The 5,567-nt window shown below is 48.8% G+C and overlaps 1 non-coding gene across 1 annotated transcript; it reads right to left on the bottom strand.

Moving 5' to 3' along the window:
* Nucleotides 1-1,020: 1,020 nt before the first annotated feature.
* Nucleotides 1,021-1,107, bottom strand: TRNAM-CAU (transfer RNA methionine (anticodon CAU)). Its single transcript is given in 2 exon segments — nucleotides 1,021-1,056; nucleotides 1,070-1,107. It is a non-coding gene; the product is annotated as a tRNA-Met (tRNA).
* Between the last annotated feature and the right edge of the window lie 4,460 nt (nucleotides 1,108-5,567).

The following is a 5,567-nucleotide window of genomic DNA, read 5'->3' as shown; positions in this document are numbered from 1 at the left end:
ACCGAGGGAGAAGAGCTGCAGAGGGCCCGAGCCGGACGACAGTGCCGCCCGACAGGTGAAGGCCACTGACCACCCAACAAATTGTGACCGCCGGCCACCACCAAGAGGGGTCATTGGATTCCTAATTGCTCTAGCCGAAAGATTTTAACCGCTCGTGGAACTATTTTTTTTTCTTTGAAAAGTTGATGATCTAATTGACCTAGTTCTAGCCAGTGGGATTTAGATTTGGAAAAGCAAACGTTCTGGCATATATATTAATGTACTCCTTGCAAGACCACCGCCCACGTAATGACATGGATGATTTCTTGGGATGGATCTTGACTAAAAATGACACCTTTTCAGTCCACATAAATAGAGTGAACCTATGCCGCTCCGATCCCATGAGGTTTCCCGTGTTCTTCTTTTGAGCGATCATCAAATAAAAACGTGAGCTTCATAGCACGTAAAACAGAGTTCGTCTTCTTTCTTTTTCTTTTTTTGTTGTGGGGAAACGTAAAACAGAGTTCCGGTACAGAGGGAACGGCCACAGCAAACGAACGAGCAGGATTGCAGCGGGTGGCACCTTGCGAGGATTGGAGAGCGAGCGAGTCTCCAAGTCGAAGCTACGCGAGTTCCTGCTCTTCCACGCAATCCACAGGATCAGCAGAACATCCCCCGATACGCGCGCGCAGGTCGAGGCGGCCAAGGGGAGCGACGAGCAGTCGAGCGCAAGCAGCATGGAGCCAAGGCGCACCCTCCTGGTCCTGGGATCCGTCCTAGCACGCGGCGATGCCCAGGGCGAGCTGAAAGGACCAGAGACGCGCTCGTTCGTCATGGCCATGGGTGCTGCACATTGCATGCTTCCCGTCCTCCGTCAGTGTCCTGCACGACCGGGCGGATGAACAATGCGAGCTGTGAGTTGTGAAATTTACACGTTCCATCGATTTTTCGTTGATGAAACAATGACTGCATCAGCAGCACGGAGAAAAACCACTAGTCGGTGGAATAATAAATTCAGGAATGGCCGAGGGAAAAAAAGGCTGGGGTGAGAGAGGCTCGAACTCTCGACCTCAGGATCACTCGCTTTAGCTATGAGACCTACGCGCTAGCCAACTGCGCCACCACCCCAATGTGACTGAAAATCGGAACAACTACTTCTATTCCATGGGGACATTCTATTTTTCCAATTTATGTGTTTGTTTTCTCCTTGGGAGTTCTTCCTCTCAAATCTTCTATATCTAAGTAGGGGCACCCCACTAGCTTATTTTCCTGGCTCCTCATGAAGCCACATCACCCAAATTCTTCCAGCCGTTTCTTCTATATCTAAATAGGGGTACCCCACTAGCTTATTTTCCTGGCTCCTCATGAAGCCACATCATCCGAATTCTTCCAGCCGTTGATACAGTATAGCCTAGCAGTCTGTAGCCGTTCGATCGGGAATTGATGAAATTTACGAAGAGTTGCCACCGCTAAGTGAAAATAACGTTTCGTTCGTCCGAGTTAATTGCAGAGAAGTACCACAATTGGGGCATTGGAAGCAGATTGGTACCAAGATTGGTAATTTTTACGTGTCAGTACCAAGATTGGGGCGAGCCGTTGCAAAAAAGACTAAAAGTGCGTTTTGTACGTATTGACAGAAAAGCTGACCGGTTGGGCCCGCCCGTCAGGCGCCACGCTGGCCAGTCCGCGCGTGCCCGCGCGCTGACTAGGACGAGGCCGGCTCGCACCGTTTAGGTCTCGCTGGTGCGACCGAGCCAGACCCCGACCCCGCTCTGCCCTCTTCCTTCTCCTCGCACCCTCGCCGGCGGCTGCCTCCCCGCCCGCCCCGCCGCCCGCCACACCACGCCGCCGTAGCCATGGATCGAACTGCTTAGGCGTTGTCACCTCCCCCGTGGCTGCTCCTCCCTCGCGCCCTCCTCTCCCCCGCGGCTGCTGTGCCTCCCTAGGCGACGATGGCCTCGGCGACTCTGGCAGGCGGCGATGGCCGGGGCGATGCGAGCGGCGGCGGCCTCCCCCGCTTAGGCCTCGATGGCAGTGGCGGCTACTCCAGCTCGGAGTACAGTAGCGAGGACGAAGATTTTGCGGAGCCAACGTTGTCGATGGAGCAGAGGCTGCGGATGGCGCGAATTTGGGTGGCCAACCCTAGCACCGGCCATCACTGGACTCATGGCTTCGGTGGTGTTCTGTAAGTGCTCCACTGTTCCATTCTTGCTCACTGAAATTGGGGATTAGGGTTAGGGTTTACTGCCTGCATGTTTAGCACTCTAATTGCTAGTCCTAACTAGAGCAGAGAAGTATAGTGGATTACATGAGTCCTAACTAGTCCAAATGGATTACATTGTTATTTCTTAGTCCAAATTGTCAGAGCAGCATTATGTGTTACCTAACTGGAGCAGAGCAGAGCAGCATTAGTGGATTACATTGTTATTTCTTAGTCCAAATTGTCAGAGCAGCATTAGGTGTTACCTAGCTAGAGCAGAGCAGAGCAGAGAAGCATAGTGGATTAAATGAGTCCTAACTAGAGTACAGCACCATTAGTGGACAATTCTGTTAACTACTTATCTGAAAATACAAAACATTAGTTTGCTGTGAGTTAAGTACCCACTCTGTAATTAGGGTTGCATTGAGATAGTTGTTTACATTGTTTGATTTTGTAGTAATTGTTTAGTTTATTCATATTGCAAGGGTAAATAAAAGCTTTGTTTATATGTTAACATAAACAAAGCTTTGTTTATATGTTAACTTGTTTATATGTTAACTTAAACAAAGCTTTGTTTATATGTTAGCCTATCTGTTAAGCAAAATTGTTTATTAACCAATTTTGTCTGTTATTTCATTTTGCAGTTTGTATGATGACATTTTGGATGTTAGGTTCCATTTTGATGCTTCAGAAATGTTTGAGCTGAAGCTCTGCAGTTCAGATGTAACATACCTGAATATGATTGCAGTGATGGAAACCCAAGGATTTAGTGAATATGATATGCTGTTTCACATTGAGAATCCAGATTTAGGGGAGAAAGGATTGGAGATGGTAGAGAGTAATGCTGAGTTGCAACTAGTAAAGAGGCAGGTTGAGGAGTGTAGGGTTATAAATTTGCTAGTGAGGGCATGTCCACCTCCTTGCAGCCAGTTTGAGAGGCAAGAATTGTCCACTGTTGTGTATGAAGAGTCTGTATTATATGATCTCAGTGAGCCACCCATCTATGCTGTTGATGAAGAAGGAGTTGCCTTTGAAATTCAGAGTAGCAGCTGCAGTGTAGCTCATGGTACTGGTGTTTGCACACAAGAGAGCAAGAATGTAAAAGGAAAACTGAAATCTGTTTTGGAAATAGAAGAAGAAGAGGGATATGATGGCAGTGGTGGTTCTGATTTTGAAGGTGAAGATGACAGTGATGTAAACCCTTTTTATATGGGTGATGCTGGTGATATAGAAATGTATGAGGGAAAGAAACAGAGAGAGTATGATGAAATAGAAGAGGAAGAAACAAATGATGAAGAATCTGAGGAGGAAGAAGTGGTGCATTATGAGGGTGACACAGAGGTTGAGGAACCTTTTCAAATGGATGAAGATGACAAAGTTGTTTCACAGGATGAAGAAACTGTAATTGTACATGAAGAGAAGAAGAAGAAGAAACAGAAGCTTCCAGTTAGGAAAGGGCCTACAACAAGGACACATTCAAGTGTAGTTCAAGAGGAGGAACCTGATTTCAAACCTTCATCTGATGAAGAAGAGAAAGGATTGTTGAAGGAGGCTGATGATGATGGTTATGAGCCATTGTCATTTGTGCTGCCAAAGAAAAGGAAGAGCAGGGCAAAGCAGAGGCCTCCTAAAAAATGGTACAATGAGAAAATGGAGGCACCACATGAGCAATTATGTCTAAAGATGTGTTTCTTGGATCAACATCAATTCAGAGAGGCTTTGTTGAACTTACACATCACTCAAGGCAGAAACTTCAGATATCATAGGAACTCAGATCAAAGAATAATTGTAGAATGCAACCAAAAACATTGCAACTTCTTTATGGTGGCAGCAGTTATAAAAGGTGAAACTACTTTTGTAATTAAGAAGATGAGAATTAAGCACACTTGCCCTATTAGTACAGAGACAACAAGGGTAAGTGCCAAGTGGCTTGCACAGAAGTATGAGTCACTGTTCAGATCTGATCTAACAACTGGCATTCAGACTTTGATTGATGCCTGCATGGAGAAGTATGGTGTGGATGCCTCCGCGGGCTACCGTCGACCTCCTCCAGCCTCCACGGGCTCCTGTTCATCCAGCCTTCACCGCGCGCTACTCCACCGGCTACTGTTCAACCACCCCTCCACGGGAACCCCTCCACCGTCTACTGTTCATCCAGCCCTCCACACCACGGGGTCCTGTTCAACCACCCCTCCACCGTCTACTGTTCATCCAGCCCTCCACCACACCACGGGGTCCTGTTCATCCAGAGGCAACGCCACCGCTCACTGTTCATCCACCCCCCCCCCCCCCCGCAACGCTCACTGTTCATCCAATCGATCGGCTTCAGCTAGCAGCAGTAGCGAAGGAATCGCTCGATCGGGTTCAGTTAACAGCCATCGATCGATCGCTCGGGTTCAGTAACGCATAGCCTGCAGTGAAATCGCTCGGGTTCAGTTAGAGCCCAACGCCTCGCTCGGGTTCAGTTAGAGCCAACGCCTCGCACACACGCGCGTATGTGTACGAGAGAAACGCGCATCGCTCGGCCCCCGACCTCCCATCGTAACCGGGAACTCCCCGAAATTTTCCTCCCCCTCGCTTCTACCACGGTTTTTTCCGTCATGGACGGCCCAAAGAATGTCATGCAGCTGCGTCTCCGGCCCGCCCAGGACAAAAAACCCATTTTCTGTCATGATTTTTTGTCATAGAAGTAGGAGCCCACCACATCTATGATGATACCGGGTTTTGTCACAATTATCGTCATAGAAGTGTCATATGTATGACAGAAATTATTTTTGTTCGGCCCAAAATGTCACGGATGTGTCTTTTTTTTTGTAGTGTTTGGCGAGGCACCGGATGTCCGGGGCTGGCGCCGGATGTCCGGCCGCTGATGCTGTTCGCCGTCTGTTGGTGCAGCTCCTTGGCAGCTGCACAGGCGCCGGATGTCCGGCCTCTGGCCCGGATGTCCAGCCGCTGTAGCTTCAGCAGCTCCATCTTCTTCCGTCGTCGCTTCCAGGCTTCCCTCGCGGATGGTGTAGTTGTTCCTTGGCGCTTGCACTCCTCCTCAACATCCGTGAAGCTCTGACAATACCTATGCATGCACACGGGAGAAGTGTCAAGTAGTATACCATCCTCAAAGGGGTCAAGTGAGCACGTGTAAAGGAGATGATTCACCTTTGTGTATGTGAAGTAGATGTCGCACGTGTCACTCGCCAAACGGACTCTTGACATGGTGATGTCCATAGGATGCTCCGCATCATCTCCCTTCCCTTGGGAAAGATCCGACCTCGGATCGAAAACCAAATCACCATGGGAAAGAGATGGCTTCGCCGTGTAGAAGTGGACGTTCACCAAGTACTTGTCATCTTGAAGCTCGAAATGGGCACTCTCCAATGTCGTACCGTCTTGT

The sequence above is a fragment of the Aegilops tauschii genome, chromosome 1 (assembly GCF_002575655.3).
Source record: "Aegilops tauschii subsp. strangulata cultivar AL8/78 chromosome 1, Aet v6.0, whole genome shotgun sequence".
Classification (NCBI taxonomy): domain Eukaryota; kingdom Viridiplantae; phylum Streptophyta; class Magnoliopsida; order Poales; family Poaceae; genus Aegilops; species Aegilops tauschii.
The sequence above is the reverse complement of the archived record's forward strand: the minus strand, read 5'-3'. Positions and strand labels throughout refer to the sequence as shown.